We start from the raw sequence: 18,526 nt of genomic DNA, 5'->3' as shown, positions 1-18,526 counted from the left end.
CACTCCCATTTCTTTTTTGGAAAAGCCATAATATTACAAGCAGCTAGGACAAACTGTGTGACAAATAGATAATAATAGATAAAAGAATTAGAATGACTAAGCTATTCAGTCCTAAATAACCACATTTTGTATGGCATTTTCTTCTATTACTTTAATAATATTCTGATGAAGAGAAAATATTCAGGCCAAGAGTAACATTTCAGTGGAAATACAATAAATGATCCATGGGAAAGAAACCTGTCATATATCTGCCCCACAGTAAAGATGGACTGAATTTAACAAGGATAAGCATTTAGAGAGTGCTTCTTGTGGGCTTGGTCCTGTGTTAGGCACAAAGGAAACCAATAGGGGAAAAACACAGCTTATGTCCCTAAGGACTGTATAGTCTAAAGGAGGAGACAGATTTGTAAATATTTAGTTACAAGATAGTATTTGGCAGGTATTTGTTGATATGTACTTTTACCTTGTTTCTAGATTAGTGAGCCTTATTAAGCACCCAAACATAGTAAGCTGAATCATGTATTCTCAGCCAGCAAACCTAAGAGGTGGTTCTTGCCTATGTTTATTTATTGAAATATATACAGAGAGAGAATTCTTAGGCTGATACCCATAGGAAACTCGTCTGGGCTTCATAGATCAACTGGCCAATCTTTCGCTAAAAAGTCCCAGTCATTACATTATTTCCGATCCACGTGGACTGTTGATAACAGCCCCTGATGACATTCTCCTGTTCTAACTGGCCAGCCGCCATTTTGTAACATGGAGGATAAATTGCAAGTGGAGCCAAGAACAAAATACAGCTGACTCTGAACAAATCCTTTTCGTGACTTCTGGATAAAGGACAACTCAAGCCCCTTGTTCCAATGGCAGTGGATTGATGTGCAGCTTCCTATGTGAAGGCAGAGCACACGTCTGTCTCTGGAGCTTCCTAGAGTAAGGATGCAGTCAGGTGATCAGCCAGTAAAGGAAATGGCATTTAGCTGTGGGGTTTTCAGAATAAGGAAAAGGTCCTGCTCCTAATGCAGAGAGAAAGGGGAAAACCTGGAGGAATAAGAAAACCTGTACTGGGGTTTTCCACTTTTCTTTCTCCTTGAGGAATTGACCAACAGAAGCATAGGATTTCTTAAAGCAGTGAGCACTAGAATATAAGCTGGCAAATAAGCAACAATTTTTCAATAGTGAAACATTTTATAATTTTTATATACTCTAGATAATCATAATGTAGTGCCCAGTACTTCGTGAGCTCTTAACAAATATGTATTGATTAGAGAAACAAATGAATAACACCTTTGGTGCATTAGATAAAAGAAAGAAAATATAAAATATATCAGGAAAAGCTGGTGAATGGGGGTCATACCTCTTGATTCTACGGCAGCTCTGCTATCATATCATAGTCATGTGATTTGGGTTGTCTCATTTGTAAAATTGGGCGACTGGTTTACTCTTAGGAACCTCTCTACTTAAACGCTTCATTTTTTTTTTTTTTTTTTTTTTTTTTTGAGACGGAGTCTTGCTCTGCAGCGCAGACTGGAGTGCAGTGGCGCAATCTCCGCTCACTGCAAGCTCTACCTCCCGGGTTCACGCCATTCTCCTGCCTCAGTCTCCCGAGTAGCTCAGCGCCCGCCACCACACTGCTGACTTTTTTGTATTTTTAGTAGAGACGGGGTTTCACTGTGTTAGCCAGGATGGTCTCGATCTCCTGACCTCGTGATCCACCTGCCTCGGCCTCCCAAAGTGCTGGGATTACAGGCGTGAACCACCGCACCCGGCTGCTTCATGTTTTTATTGAGACAAGCAACTATGTATACAGTAGGGAACTGTAGAATACAGTGTATATGAAAACGTAAAGGATTTTATGTCTGCAAAGAGTAGGTTCATTCTAAAACTGTGGCTCAGATTATGGGTGAAAAAGGCGGTCCTCAACTGGTAACTTACTATGCACAAAACTTGTATATTTTATTGCCTCAAATGTGTAACAGGTAGGTAATTTATTATATAGAACTGCGAATTTAAAAAGAAAGCATTTCTGCATTTGTTAAATGTAGTGGATTCAATGATGTCCATCTCCTAATCCCTGGATCCCTTACATAGCAAATGAATATCACCTTACATAGCAAAAGATATGATTAAATTAAGGATGGAGAGGAGATTATCCTGGATTATCTAGGTTGGTTCTAAATGCAACCACAAGGATCCCTACAAAACAGACACACGGAGAAGACAGATACAGAGAAGGCAATGTGAACACTGAACAGAAAGAGATATGGTTACCAGCCAAGGAATGCTGACAGCCACACACATTGGAAGAGGTAAGAAAGAAATTTGCCCCTTGAGCCTCCCAGGTAATTTGTTATAACAGCAACAGAGGCTGAATGAGGTGGACTACGCTACAATTTGAAGAGGAAATACTTAACTTCTAGGACACTTGGACACCTTCTACCAGTAACGGGGGCAGGATGGGGGGCGCATCAGGCAGTTGGTTGATACCAGTGGGGGAGGGAGTCTTTCAAAAGGGCTGGTTTCTGACCACTAATTAGGTGGCTTACAATAATAGAAATGTTTTCTCTCACAGTTTTGAGGCTAGATGTCACAAATAAAAGGGATGATAGAGCCAAGCTCCATCTGAAACCCACAGGGGAGAATCCCTCCTTGCCTCTGAAACCCACAGGGGAGAATCCCTCCTTGCCTTCCACAGCGTGTTTATCAGCAGTCCTGGCACCCCGCGGCTTGTGGATGCAGCACTCTAGCTCTGCATCCGTGGTCACATGGCCCTCCACTCCCTGCGTGTCCCTGTCTTCTTCCTTTATTATAAGAACAACTTTTATATTGGATTAGGATCCACCCTACTGACCTCATCTTAACTTTATTACCTTTGCAAAATCTCTATTTCTGAGTAATGTCACATTCACAGATGCTAGGGGTTAGGACTCCAACATATCTTTTGGGGAGACATCTTTTAACCCACAGCCTGCTCCACTGCCCACATTGCTAGCCTCTGCTTCCCTCGATATTCCTTTTGCCTCTAGCCTCTCCCAAAGACAGTGCAAAAGATGGAATAGAGAAATTTTTTTCTGTAGTCTGTGAAATCTCCTGCCTCAAAGAGCCCTTCTCTTGGACTCTACCAAGAGCAACATAACACAGATAGGGCCAATTCCTTGCTTGACCGAAGGCTCCACGCCGCCATGCATGCACTGTGGCCCTGGGACTGCTTTGTGCTGGAAATGGCCTTTGGGAAAATCTGCACTGCCCCTGCTCTTCAACCACTGCCATGGAGAACTCTGCCTGCTGCTCCCCAAAGAGCACTAGCTCTGGCTTGGGAAATGAACAGTTCCATGGGATCAGTTTTCTGCCTAAGGCGGGTGCAGCTAACCACTAAAATTCAGTTTTCAATCTAGAATTACCCACTGAGCTTTTAAAAATTCAAAGATTCTAGACCCATCCCAGACCTTCCTTTTCAGAATCTCTCAGGCATGTGTATTTTTTAAAAGCTCCATCAGTGATTCATATGTCCAGCCAAGGCCCCATCCTTTCTAAAATGGGAGCCACACTGGAGCCAGCTATCCTTCCACATGCTCACAAGATTGCCCAGTATCATGGATTTCTCCCTGGGTGAATATGGTCCAAATTACTTTCCCATATGTCTAGCCCTCCCAGCCTGTGGAGCTGGACACCTGCCAGAGCCCCAGCCGAGCTATATCCCAGTGATCTTAAAGGTATCAGTCCCCTAAATGAAGATTCCTTCAGTGTCTGTGGGACTGAGGGCATTCGGGCCTTGCCTCTCAGTGGATGGCAGGCATATTAGTGCAGAGCAACCACACAAGCAATGTTATAGTTTGGTTTGTTTGACCTTTCCAAATCTTATGTTGAAATTTGACCCCAACATTGGAAGTGGGACCTGATGGGAGGGGTTTGGGTCATGGGGACAGATCCCTCATAAACAGCTTGGTGGCCTCCTTGTGGTAACGAGTGAGCTCTCACTCTATCAGTTCCTGTGAGAGCTGATTGTTGAGAACAGCCTGACACCTTCCCCCATCTTGCTTCCTCTCTCACCCTGTGATCTCCACACATACCAGCTCCCCTTTGTTTTCTGCCATGAATGGAAGCAGCCTGAGGCTTTCACCAGATGTCCAATTTTGAAGTTTTCCAGACCTCAGAATCATGAGCCAAACAAACCTTTTCTCTTTATGAATTACCCAGGCTTGGGTATTCCTTTATAGCAACACAAGTGGACTAAGGTAGGTCAGTTTGTTCACTTGGGCACATTCATTCAGCAGGATTGTGTGTAGAATGAAGACTGTACAGAATTGGAAGCATGGCAACTAGAGTATTCCTGGAATACTGTAGGTATGAGGTGATGGGATCGGGAAAAGGAGAAAAAGCAGTAGACTGAACTGACCAAAGTGCAAGCCTGGAAAGATACTGTTGAGAAATGATTGGCAGGTGTTATGGACGGAATGTCTGTGTCCCTCAAAAATATATATGTTGAAACTCTAATCCCTAATATGATGGTATTTGGAGATGGGGCCTTGGGAAGGTAATTAGACCATGAAGATCTCATGACCTAACAAGATGATAGGATAAATGCTTTTTTCTTTTTTTTCAAGATGGGGTATGGCTCTGTCACCCAGGCTGGAGTGCAGTGGCGCCATCTGAGCTCACTGCAACCTCTGCCTCCTGGGTTCAAGCTATTCTCCTCCTTGGCCTCTCAAGTAGCTGGGATTCCGGGCACCCACCACCATGCCCGGCTAATTTTTGTATTTTTAGTAGAGACTAGATTTCACCACGTTGGCCAGGCCGGTCTTGAATTCCTGACCTCAGGTGATCCACCTGCCTTGGCCTTCCAAGATAAATGCTTTTATAAGAAGAGACACCAGAGAGCTTGATTTCTGTCTTCTCATTGTGAGGACACAATGAGAACGAGGTGTTCTGCAATCCAGGAAGCAGGACACCACCAGACACTGGACCTTTGAGCCCTTTGCTCTTACATGACTCAGCCTCCAGAACTATGAAAAAGAAATGTTTATTGTTTAAGCCACCTAGTCTCTGGGATTTCTGTTATATCAACCTGAGCTGACCAAGCCTGCAGGACATGAAGACAGACCATCTGTGCAAGGCAAGATAGTGAAGTAGGGAGAGAAACTGACTGAAATATGGAAACTAAGATGCAAATCTGGTCATAAGAAGATGATGGGTTTAGAGTTAGACATATTAAACTTGATGGTGGAACTTTGAAATGTAAAGTAGAGTGTCAAGAATGTGATTCCGAAATTCAGGAATTGGACCTAGGCTTTTAATACATATTTTGAAAATCATCCACGAAGAGGTGTGAAGAATGGCTAAAGTTTCTAAATGAAACATGAAAACCAGGTCAGTTTCAAATATCCACTTTGGAGCCACAAGGTTCATACTCTGAGCAATAAGTAGTATCATAAGACAGTGTCAGAGGACTATTAAATGATGGTCCAAGGGCTTCCGAACTTCAGTACTGGAAGAGAGAAGAGACTAGGGGCAGTGAGTGAGTGGTGGATAATGTTGAGAGAAGCACTCATTAGAATGCCCCATTCCAATTCCCAAGAACTTGGTTTTACGCTGAAGGAAGCTGAAATGAGTGATTAATCCATGACATAGACACCACAATTCAAATACATCCCACCCTACACACTTACACACTTAATATTCCTGCTGTGGGTAAATGAGTCCTGAATATGGTTTTTAGACCAAACTCAGCATCAGAACATCCCAGATAAATGAGAACTAAATCAGTAAGAGGGGGATGGAATACACAAAAAGAGGCTCCGCAGTGCTGCCCAGCTACAGGAGAGAGGGTTATTCAGGGATCCTTGAGTGCTGACCTCACTTTCTTGCCAAAGATTAGGAAGAGGTTTGGAGACTCTAAATTAAGATATAGAAGCTTTCAATATTTTCAACCATATCTTACGTAAGTACATTGATTATTAATGTCAGTTCTTCAAGGGTGAGGAGCTAAGCCTTGAGCACTATATTAGGGTTCTCCAGAGAAACAGAACCAATAGGAGAAATACAGATGTATAAGAGGAAATTTATTATGGGAATTGGCTCACGTAGCTACAGAGCTGAGAAGTCCCACAATCTTCTATATGTAAGCTAAAGAACCAGGAAGGCCAGTGATGTATTTCAGTTTGAGTTTGAAGGTCTGAAAACCTAGAGCTCTGATGTCTGAAGGCAAGAGATGATGGATGTCACAACTCAAGAAGAGAGAGAATTCACTCTTCTTCCACCTTTTTGTTCTATCCAGACACAGCCAACTGGATGATGCCCGCCACATTGGTGAGGAGAGATCTTCTTTACTCATTCTACTTATTCACATGCCAATCCCTTCTGGAGACACCCTCACAGACACTCCCAGAAATAATATTTTACCAGCTATCTGGGTATCACTTAACCCAGTCAAGTTGATGCATAAAATTAAGTATTGCCAGTGTAAAAATGATGACAATCGCTAACTCACCAGCTGCCAGCCACTGTTCAAAGCACTTTGCTTACACTCTCATCTCATTATCACACCATCCCTATGATGTCAGCATTGTTATTATCTCCATTTTACAAGGAGAAAACAGGCCCAGCAAGGTTGAGAACCTTGCATGGTGTTTCACAGCAAATAAACAGTGGCTCCAGGACTCCCACACAGGCTATCTGGCTCCAGGGCCTGTGCTGATGATAAGGAAGGTGATGTTCAGGAAGGACTGAGCTACCTCATTTAGCAAAGCCCACCTCATGGTCATGGTGTGGGCCTTGTCAGGCACCCTGGGGCACTCTGTGATGTCCCTGCTCCAGCCCAATGTGGCCACCTTCTTCCAAGCAAATGTTAACCTCCTGGGTAGTTCAGCTATGAGCTTAATGCAACCTGCAGTGGAGGCATAGCATACCTGAGCACTGCTCTTTCCAAACAGTCCCTTTTCCTCTGCAGTCATCACCTACTGCTGGTGCCAGCCTCCTCCCAAGAACCAAGACACACAACTGGCATGTTTTCTCTCTTACTCTTGCCCCATTCTTCAAAGTGTTTGCCTGCACTACAGACTTCATGTCACTGGTGTTGACATCCACTCCTCTCTTCCCTCTTAGATGCCCCCACCCTGATGGGCCAGACCTTCCTAAATGCCACCTTCTTAAATGCCACTCTCTCCTTGCTGCGGTCCTACCGTAATCTGCTTTCAGATCAATCTTCCTAAAGAACAGGCTTTCTCATGCCCCCCTACCCCAAAGTCCTCAGGAGGTCTCCACTGGAAAACATCCAGTTCTATAGTATGGTCCTTAAAGATCTGCGTGGTTTTCGGCCTAAATCCCCAACCTTACTGCTGCTGCTTCTTTTCATGACTTGTATTCTTACAAATTGAAGAAATTGCTGGCCCCAGCCCAATATTTCCTATTTCTCTGTCTTTGCATTCTACTTTTCTACCTGAAATGCCTCCTCTTGCACTAGTTCTCCCACATTCCCCTCTTCACTTACCTAAAAGCTATCCTTCTTTAAAGGATCAATTCAAGTGCCTCTTCCTCCAGAAAGTCTTTCCAAATTTCTCCTAATTGCAGGTAATGCCACCTCCCACTGAACTCCATAGCTTTTTAGTTATTCCTCTGAGGCACGGTCACTTTCTCCTTGTTTTGTGCATACTCATAAAGAGATTGCATGTCTCTAACTGGATCGGAATTCATCTTTTTATTCAGAGAATTTATCAGTTTCCTATACTTTAGTTACCTTGTTATTTCATATTTAGAAAGAATACTTTTAAAATCCTATTGGATTTGTTTATTATGAGATTGTGTGAGGTTTTGGAGAGAGTGATAAAGCAGAATATAAAATTTGGAATCTAACTGGGCTGTGTCCCAGCATTACCACAGAGATATACTAGTACCTGACTCACCAATAAGCCAGAACTGCAGCCAGCCAAGAAATGCAGCCAGCCAAGGTCAGAAAGTGAAGGAAGATGTCCTGCAGAGAAAAAAAAAACAGTAGGCATGAAAATTCTGGACAGAGAGCTTTGGTGAGGGCCTCCCAACCAGATGCTTTTGCCTTGCAGCATGTTAAAAATACCATTTAGTCTGTGACTCTGAAACTTTAACCTCAAGACATCCACAACTGAACACCTGCTCTCTCTTCTTGTCCCTTCACAGGAACTCCAAGGCCAGCCCCAGGCCTTCACTCTGACTGTGTCTTCCTTAAAGCGTGGTGTGAATCCACAGATACCAGAATCAGCTGGGCAGCTCTCTGACAATGCAATTTACTGGGCCCTATTTCAAGCAAACAAAATCAAAACCTTCTCTCTGGAATTCAGAAATCTGCATTCATGACGATCTTCCCCAATAATTACTATGAAAAAAATGAAACATTGAGCGTTCCTGCTTCAGAGCAGAGGTCAGATGGCTGCCTGTATTCTGTGGCGTTCAAGGCACATGTTTACAGATGAACATTTTCAATCAGTTTGATGAGAGGGAGCGCTCACTTTACAACCTAATGAAGTGAAATGTTATAGCCTGAAAAAAATTATTCCATTCTTCTCACTAATAGACCTGTATTGTAAAAGACAACTGTACTCGATTATGATATCTTGAAGTTGTTCAACAAAATTACTGTAAAAATTTATTTTTGTATTGTTATATAAGTACACACAGAATATCCTTGATTTTGCCTCTTTCTTGTAAAGGCTGAAATGTTTACTATCTGGCCTTTTACATAAAAATCTGTCAAGGCCTGCTTGAAAGCTTAATAACTTAATACAGTAAATCTGTGACAATCAAGGCTTGAAAAATATATCTTATCCACATTGTAAAATGTTTAAAATCTGTGGCCTTGTAGGTATACATAGTTCACTTCGTTCCCCTTAAAGAAAAAAACAACACCTGTCATTTTTCTCCTCTGGCCTCTAGAGCAGAGGGTTGGGTGAGTCTGAGGACATAATACAAAGCAGGAGAGGGAACCTTAATTCAAGCTATGCTAGTCCAACACAGAGATGAAAGCCAGCTCCCAAAATCTCACTTTGAATATTCTAATAATTCAAAGACTCAGCATTTATACAAATATTTTGAAGAAAGTTGCAATTGGAGAATATATAAATGCAAAAGACTTTATTTTCCAACAAGTAAAAACAAGTTTGAGAAACTTTAAAAGGTAGCTACCTGTGGGGAAATCTACCCTATGACCAGGGCTTTTCTTCATAATCAAAAGACTTGATTTTGATTCTGGAAAAATGGTACCTACTGAAGCAGGATTTTAATGTCCAAAATGTGACTTGTTTTTTAAAAGATGCATGTTTAGTACTGTTTTCGTTGTTTTTAAACAATATGTAATCTGTGATATTTGCATTGATTTCCATCACCTTCCCCCACTTCCTGTGAGAACTTGATCTCCAGGGCCTTGGTTTTGCTAATCAATGCATTTTTCTTTTGTTTATTTGTATTTTTTATTTCTGGTTGGCTAGATTAATTGTTGAAAATAAAAGTCAATTCTGCTCTTCCAATGTGATTTATTTTGTTTTTCAATGGTAATGTTATTCATAACTATTTAAAACTATTCGTTATAGCTTTATTAATGGAAGAGAAGAAGCACTATGGAGAAGATAAAAAGTTTGTGTTGCTAGGAAATGACACCCTAAGGACAGATTATGGCTAAGAAGAGAAAACTAAAGGGAGAAGACTTAGCAGTGGAATCCATTTAATGAAGAACCAAATAGTCTTGACTCAAAAGGCCTTGTGAAAATTCTTGCATAAAATCTGACAACCACAAATTACCCAAAAAGGTTAGATTATGTTGATGTATTCTTTTTGAAGGGTATTGCAATGAGCTTTGCATTTTAGAAAGATTCTTACAAAATTCTCAAAGTAAAGATGATTTGGCACTCCAAGGTGAGGCACTTCAATTATCTCTAATGAGAACAGTCAGTGCAATTTAGCAAGCATTCTCTAGACAAGTGAATACCCAAAGAAGAGTAGCCTCCCCTAGGATGTGCTCAGGACAATCTACTTGGGAGCAAGAAAAAAAATTAGAGCCTCCATTTGTGTTTACTTTCCTCTCACCCTTTCCTATTCTGTTTTTATATATTTTGTATTGTATACACCATATAGCATTATGTGTATCAATTACAAATACAGCAATTAGCAACACTGAGGTGCATGTTCAAAAGTTTTTACAAGTATCGAGGATCATATGGTTTGGCTCTGTGTACCCACCCAAATCTCATGTTGAATTGTAATCCGCATGTATTGGAGGAGGGGTCTGGTGGGAGGTGACTGGATCATGGGGTGGATATCCCCCTTGCTGTCCTTTTGCTAGTGAGTGGGTTCTCCTGAGATCTGTTTTTTTAAAGTGCGTAGCACTTTCCCCCTCACTCTTTCTCTCCTGCTCTGCCATATGAGGATGGTGCCTGCTTTCCCTTTGCCCTCCAACATGATTGTAAGTTTCCTGAGGCCTCCCAGGCCAGTTTCCTGTACAGCCTGTGGAACTGTAGTCAATTAAACCTCTTTTCTTCATCAATTACCCAGTCTCAGGTAGTTCCTTACAGCAATGTGAGAATGGATTAATACAGAGCATGATCAGAAATGTTTTGAAGTCTCTGCTACACATATATCAACATGCAGAACTAGTATTAAGTACAATCTTACATTGTTATTGTAAAATGTAGAGCAAAGTTGCAACTAAGGACCATTGCTTGTAGAATGGAGTCTCTTTTGCTCCTGGACAGCTGTACATTATTAACATAGAAGTAAGGAAACGCAGCCTAATGTGCAAAAGAAACAAATAGGAAGGAAAATCAGGCTCCTCCAAAAAGGCTTTTCCATCCTATTTCAGTCCTAAAATTGATGCCTTGTTTTAAAAATTTTCCTATGTACTCAAATCAACATAAACAATGACTATCAATGCCAAACTCTTGCCATTACGTCTGTGTGACATATAAAGGTGACAGTTGGTATTTGTGAATGGAGAACAAAATGGAAAAAAGATGGTAAAATATAATGTACACTCCCTCTTTTTAAAGCTGTGATGGTTAATTTTATGTGTCCACTTTGCTAACCATGGTGCCAGTTGCTTGGTTCAACACAAGTCTAGATGTTGCAGTGAAAGCATTTTTAGATGTGATTAACAGTTAAATCAGTAGATGTTGAGTAAAACAGATTACCCTCCATCATGTAAGTGAGCCCCATCCAATCAGTTGAAGGCCTTAAAAACAAAGACTAAGGTCCCCTGAAAAGGAAGGAATTCTGCCTCCAGAATGCAACATAGAAATTCTGCCTGAGTGTCCAGCCTTCATATTCAAGACTATAGACTGCAAGCTCAACTCTCACCTGAATCTCCAGCTAGCCTATGGGTTTTGTACTTACCAGCCCCCACAACTGCATGAGCCAATTTGTTAAATCTCTCTCTCTCTCTCTCTCTCTCTCTATATATATATATATACATACACATAATATATATATATAAAATACTTGTATATAAAATATATCATTGTTATTGTTGTTCTGATTCTCTGGAGAACCCTGACTAATAAAATAGCTTTCTCCCCCAACTCCCACTTCTTAAAGTTGAGATAAGGTATTTTTACTTTACATGTAAACAAATAAATCTTTCAAAATTAATCAAACTACAGAACAATAGGAAGTGTACAAAATATACTCCCCCAATTTGAATTTGTCTCAACTAGAGATAGGTACAGAAACATATTCAAGAGTACTTTACATGACACAAAAGCTTAACTTGATTAGGATATATATCTTCTCACTTTCTTGACCAGTAGTTTGTAGATGAAAAGGATTATGTCAATCAGGAGAGCTGTCACTCAGTCATTCAATCTAATACATAAATTGAGTTGCTAGATGACTCTCACCCCAGAACTTAGCAGAGCCCCTAGAATAAGGCTGTATTCTTTCTTTGAACATCTTTGAATCTAAAATAGTTGTCTGTCCAGGTGTAGTTTATTTCTGCCTAATTAATGTGACCTCCATGACGTGATCACTTGCCTGGTGATCACAATCATATCTGAGTGGAGTTTCCTAGCGCTGCTCGATTTTCTCTCTGCCCACTGTGTCACTACTGTGGAGAAAGCACATCCACCCTGTTCATTAAGAATCAGTGAATTTATAACTTGCAATTTCTACTTCACAGTGATCTTTACTATATCCATGCTCAATAACACTGCTCTGTTTCCACCACTTACTCAAATGCTGAACACTGTGATTCTACCTTAAAAATAATGGGTTTCCCATCAGAGATGTGCCTTCTGGATTCCTATATGGGAACACATGAGGCTTATTACAGGTTGACACCATTCATGTGACCCTTGAAAACCTATACCTCTCAACTTCACTTTCTTCATCTTTAAAATGCAAATTATGATTCTTTGATTTCCTTTAAGAAGGATTGAAGATGAAATGTGATGATAATGTATGTAGAAGAAGTCTGACAATAAAAAGCTCTACCTACATAATTTTTGCCTACTGTTTGGGTTTTTTTCCCCTTAATAAGAATTCTCAGGTTCTAGCCAAGCATATTTACATATCAATGACACCTCAGCTATCATATTGAACTCTATGTTTCTTACCTTTACTTTGGACGTTGGTCTATAGATATTTGAACTCAATTAATAGTCTGCTTAACCTGCTTCCTTATTGTTTTCACTTAAAAACTACTGGGAACTTCCTCAGTTATGATTATTAAGTCTGTATTATTTATTTATTTTAAATCACAGATTTTCTGGACAGTGTAACTGACCAAAATAAAAAAAATTTTGATCCAGTGCAAATTCTTGACAGACAGATTCTAGTTGAGATTTATGAGTCCAGTATGTATGTAGTAAGTATTAGGAACTTTTAGCCATGATACAAAAACAAGAATAAGTCCCTGTGGGTTAAATAAACAAACAAACAAACAAAACCCTAAGTAAATAATTTAACCTTTTTTCCTCCCAGAATTGAAGTTTCTAAAGGCAATTTTGTTCTTTTCCTTCCCAAATAGATGTTTCCCAATTTCTTAATTGATGGTAGAGGGCTCTCACTAGAAGAGAAAACCTCAAGGGCTAAACGTATTGGCATTATAGGGCCCGTGGCAGCTCAATATCCTGGGCGTGGCTTTTGTCTCCTTTGACTTTCATGGTAACCAAAAAATGCTGGCTGCAAACATGTACCATGTGGTGAGTTTTTTGCTTCTTTATTCCCTTGTCTTAATTAAGTACCAATCTAGGATGCCATGTAACCCCAACCAGTATGTTTTTGTTTAGCCATGGGAATCAAAATGACCACAGGTAGCAAAAACCTGTCTATGATATTTTATATAAATGTTTCTCTTTACAAAAATATATACTATATAAATCTAAATATCTGTAATATTTTTGTATAAATGTTTCTCTCTGTATTTCCATAAAAGACTTGAGGTAGTTACCACAATTGTTAGGTCTCTTCCAAGGAAATTATTAACTGAAAAAAACTTTTGGAAAACTTAAGACTAGATATTGGCATATCTCTCTATATATCTGGGCATATAGGGTTTTTAAAATGAGCCTTAATATCAAAAATACATTGGCACAAACCTCAAAGCTAGTTTTCTGTCTGTTAAAAGGATAAAGTTTTCTTGGAGCACTGATCTTATTTAAAAGTTTTTTTAAATAACTTATTTAAAAGTTTTTTTAAATAACACTTTGAATGATCTGCCTTGTAAAAAAAGTTTTTTTATCTTATAAATTCCTGTATTTCATGTTTTTTAATCAAATATTTGATTACTTAAGGAAACTGCATCCTCTTTATTAAAACAGAAAAATTTTTTCTACAAATGTATAACTTTGTGTATTTGCTTTTGAAGTCTTTAAATTATCACTGTGGATAAATGAATATTGCTTCATAATGACCTAAGATTCTATTTGATCAAGTGTCTTAAACCTTTAATATTTCTGACAAACTTCCCAAAATCAAATTATAAATTAAGTATTTTTGATCTCTAACTTACTTTGAGATATTCTAGAGGGCTCCTTAAAAATCGCAAAGGACTTGTCTCTCACCTTGCAAGTACAGAATATTAAACTAATTAGGTTTATTTAATATGTTAAATTATATGGGAAGCAGTGCCAAACAAGTAATGCTAAACCTTCTTTAAGTTATATCTATGGGAATGTTAGTGATATGAATATTCCAGAGATTACATAATAATCCTAGACACCTGAAATGTCCTGGTATAATATTATCAGTTGTAATTTCTATTGCGTTAAAATGCTGTATGCCACAGAAATAACCAAATTTCCCTGTCAATTACATCATTATTATAATGAACTCTCATCAGATTTTTGACCATGGCCATTTTAAGTCTTGTAATCCACAGAGAGTTAATTGTTTTACTTTAGTACTTTCCTGAAAGCTTTTGTAAGCAACTATCATCCTAAAGTGTTTCATCTTTAATGAGATTCATGAAAAGGACTCTGACAAGTACAGCTTTTTGATAAGTTTAAGATTACATCATTAGACTAGGTAAGAAGTTCCAGAATTCTGATGAAGAAACTGAAAGGCTCATGGAACAGTGAATCAAGATCAAGCAGAGTAAGAATTAGTTACATGAGACTGAATAAACTGATGAAGAAGAATTATGGGTTAGGATGGCCTTTTTACTTGAAATTTTGTTGGGCCTTTAATGTTACATTTTCCAGATTTAAAGGAACCTTTTTTTTTTCTCATGAGCTATCTATAGCTTATAGCAATTTGCAAATTATACCTTTGTAAACAGAATTAAAACAATTACTTTTTCCTCTCTCTACCTGATTCCCTCCAGAATTCAGAAACTATTAGCAAGTATTCTTATTTTCATGGTAATATAGTTATTTGCATAAGTTTGAAAAGAATCTATTCTCTTTATAAAAGGGCACAATAGAACATTGAACCCATTAGAACACCATAACATTGATTATATTACCAATGTTTAGACTGGAATGTCATATTTGAGAATGTGTGTAGAATACCTGCCTTCAAGGGTTTTTGAGCCTTATAAAAATTATGTCCAGGAAACTTAAAAATATCTGGGGGATCTCAAAAAGAGAGGAGTTCTCCTACATTTATAGATATTGCAGGCAAAATCTGATGGTGAGTCCTTGGCATCGCTTCCTGGTCTCAAGAGGCTTTTAAAAGTCTAATCTGAGATACCTCATCACAAGTTCCAGAAGACTTAAAGAGTCTCTATGACAATCACTATTCTTGTTACACTTATACAAAAAATTAGGCCAAGTTTAATGAGACTAGACTTACTTTACAAATAATTTAGTCTTACTGTGATTATATTTGATAGAAATGGGAACAGCTGTAGAGAGAAAAAATATGTTTCAGAAGAAAATTAAAATACATCTGTTATTAGATTAGAGCCCTGTTCATTGTTTTTGAGGTTTCTATTATCTAGCTGTAGACAAGACTAGATCCTGTATCTTCTAATTTCCTCCAATATCTGTCTGTGTCTCTCCAAACTCATGTTTCCAATTTTCTCCTAGATTTCTAACTTGGAATCACTAAGGACAAAAACTTCTATATTCCTGAAGCCCTACAAGCTGGAACTGGACAACCTGATGTAAATTTCAGGAGACAACCCCCATGCCTGATGCGTGGGCCACTAAGGGAGTTTATCAAAATGTCCAATGCCATAACCAGAGACATTCAAACTAAACCAAGAAAATATGTTTCAAGCTCAAATCCAGAAATCTTGTCAACTAACTGCCCTCTGGACTCAGAGACTGAGTTTATAATTTGTCCTAAGCCATTAACCTTTGTTAATAGCTTTTTTTTGTTTTATTTTTTCTGGTTTGGTTCATGAGGGCATTTGTTAAGAAGCATACTCTAATCCCTTGGTATATCCTCCTGATAGTTCCCATTGTAATCTCCCAGGTGCATTCTCTCAAGGGTTTTGAAGGTGTATTTGCAGCGATTAGTGGTATACCAGGTGGCCTCACTGTGATTAGAGCAACAACTGCAAGATGACCAAAGGAATGTGTCTTCCACAAGGCTGACATTGTGACTTATGAGTTTCATGCTAAGACAAAGACAACCCTGCCATGATGGTGACTGACAGTAGTGCTGATGCCATAAATTTTTATCAATCCCTCAGTACAGGTTGAGTCTGATCAAAAGGGGAAAGCTGTTCAATAAAATATGTGGGAGGTCATTGTTTTGGATTAAGCTCCTGAACTAGGCCCCAACAGACCAGATAAAACCAGAATGGAGTCACTCATGCCAGATGCCACATTGTCAAACTGAATGTAAAAATAGGCCAATTGTTAAAAAAAAAAAAAAGGAGATTCACAGTAACCAATTGAAAGGGGCCCAGTCAACCTAAGCTCACATGATAAGGAAGTCTCCTCTAGTTCAACGTAAGCAAGGAAAGTAGCTTTGAAATGACCAATCCACTTTTTGTTTCTTCTTTCTGCTTTCTTCAGTCTTTTCCATTATAAAGCCCACCCATCTGCTCAGCTTAGTAGGGCACCTTTCTATTTCATAGATGGAATGTCACCTGATTCATGAATCATTAATAAAAGCCAATTTGATGTTTAAAACTCAGTTGCTAAAATGTTGTTCTTTAATAGTACTATGGACTGAATTGTTTGGTGTCAGATAATGTCCAGGAGAATGTCCCCTCTACACTAAGTTCTAAGCAAATGGCCATAAACACAAGTGTAATGTTGAAATCAAATAACATAACTAGGTTTATTGTTTATCCTTTAGCTTGATTGATGTTTAATAAACTTTACATGGCAATATGGTATAAATGGTGGGGGAACCAAACTGCATGAAGTGGAGTGTGAAGTGAATTTGGTGAAGGAGGGCAAGAAGGAGGTGTTCTGAGCACTGGACTGTGCAAGATGACAGATGGCACAGGACTGGGTGGGACACCAGGGGCCTGGAGAACAGAGAAGAGTAAGAAGGCCAGGAGGGGGTTTCAGATGGAAGTGGGAGCTGAGTAAGGCGTCTAGGCAAAGAAGAATCGAAGACACAAATGTGGGAGAAAAGTCTATGAAAAAAACTATAAACAGTTCAAGGTGAGAATTCATTCCAGATATACTATCATTAAGGCACACAGGGAAAATCAGGCAAAAAGAAGTGATTTTTAACGAAGTTTGCTGATGTTATTGATGAAGAGCAGAAAATGAGAGATTTGAATATCAGTTCTCAACAAATTTTCTATCCTAAATGCCTCCAAATTCCACCTTCTTGTTCAGACCATTAGGAAACTTTGAAAATGAAAAAATATACTGTTCACATTTATTTCTTAGATAAGTAAAATTGTTTAATTGATAGTACATAAAATTCTAAAAAGACTATGATCAACCACTTGTAGTTAGCCCATATATACTCCACAATTTTGCTTTAAATTGAACGAATGATTCTTGCAGTAATAGGAATATTTCCATGACAAACAAACTAAATTAAAAGTGACACTCATTCTACTATGTGGAAAATGTAATTTTCATTTTGTTCCTTTGTCAAATTTTAAAGTTATGAATTAAATAATACAAATTAAAAGCCTGTCATTTGTAATTTATCTAGATTCAACTACACTACAAAGTCCCTTTTTCTATGCTAAAGTCACTTCCAACTTGAGAAAAACTTGGCAATTTCAGTCAATTGATTATAATTAATCTCTACAGCACTTGAAAAGGCAGACGTTTTGAAACCTGAGAAGATGGCTGAATAGGAACAGCTCCAGTCTGCATCTCCCAGCGAGATTAACCCAGAAGGCAGGTGATTTCTGCATTTCCAACTGAAGTACCCAGCTCATCTCATTGAGACTGGTTAGACAGTGGGTGCAGCCCAGGGAAGGTGCGCCAAAGCAGGGTGGGGCGTCACCTCACCTGGGAAGCCCAAGGGGTCAGAAAACTCCCTCCCCTAGCCAAGGGAAGCCTTGAGGGACTGTGCTGTGAGGGACATTGCATTCTGGCCCAGATACTACACTTTTCCCAGGGTCGTCACAACCCTCAGACCAGGAGATTCCCTCGGGTGCCTATACCACCAGGGCCCTCGGTTTCAAACACAAAACTGGGAGGCTGTTTGGGTAGACAACAAGCTAGCTGCAGGAGGTTTTTTTTCATACCCCAGTGGTGCCTGGAATGCCAGTGAGACAGAACCCATTCACTCCCTGGAAAGGGGACTGAAGCCAGGGAGCCAAGTGGTCTAGCTCAGCGGATCCCGCCCCCACCAAACCCAGCAAGCTAAGATCCACTGGCTTGAAATTCTCGCTGTCAGCACAGCAGTCTGAAGTCGACCTGGGATGCTAGAGCTTGGTGGGGGGAGGGGTGTCCTCCATTACTGAGGCTTGAGTAGGCGGTTTTCCCCACACAGTGTAAACAAAGCTGCTGGGAAGATTGAACTGGGCAGAGCACACTGCAGCTTGGCAAAGCTGCTGTAGCCAGACTGCCTCTCTAGATTCCTCCTCTCTGGGCACAGCATCTCTGAAAGAGAGACAGCAGCCCTAGTCAGGGGCTTATAGATAAAACTCCCATCTGCCTGGTACAGAGCACCTGGGGGAAGGGGCGGCTATAAGTGC

At 39.6% G+C, this 18,526-nt stretch overlaps 1 long non-coding RNA gene across 2 annotated transcripts; it reads left to right on the top strand.

Annotated features, from left to right (window-relative positions):
- The first annotated feature begins 726 nt into the window (after nt 1-726).
- Nucleotides 727-16,538, top strand: LOC134740112 (uncharacterized). 2 transcript variants are annotated; one of them, XR_010127347.1, is made up of 4 exons: nt 727-933; nt 2,208-2,309; nt 9,555-9,770; nt 15,483-16,538. It is a non-coding gene; the product is annotated as an uncharacterized LOC134740112 (long non-coding RNA). The 2 variants fall into 2 exon arrangements; XR_010127346.1 differs by having other exon boundaries at nt 2,168-2,309.
- The last annotated feature ends 1,988 nt before the right edge of the window (nt 16,539-18,526 follow it).

The sequence above is a fragment of the Pongo pygmaeus genome, chromosome 7 (genome assembly GCF_028885625.2).
Source record: "Pongo pygmaeus isolate AG05252 chromosome 7, NHGRI_mPonPyg2-v2.0_pri, whole genome shotgun sequence".
In the NCBI taxonomy this organism is placed as follows: Eukaryota; Metazoa; Chordata; class Mammalia; order Primates; family Hominidae; genus Pongo; species Pongo pygmaeus.
This window is presented reverse-complemented; position numbering and strand designations above follow the sequence as displayed.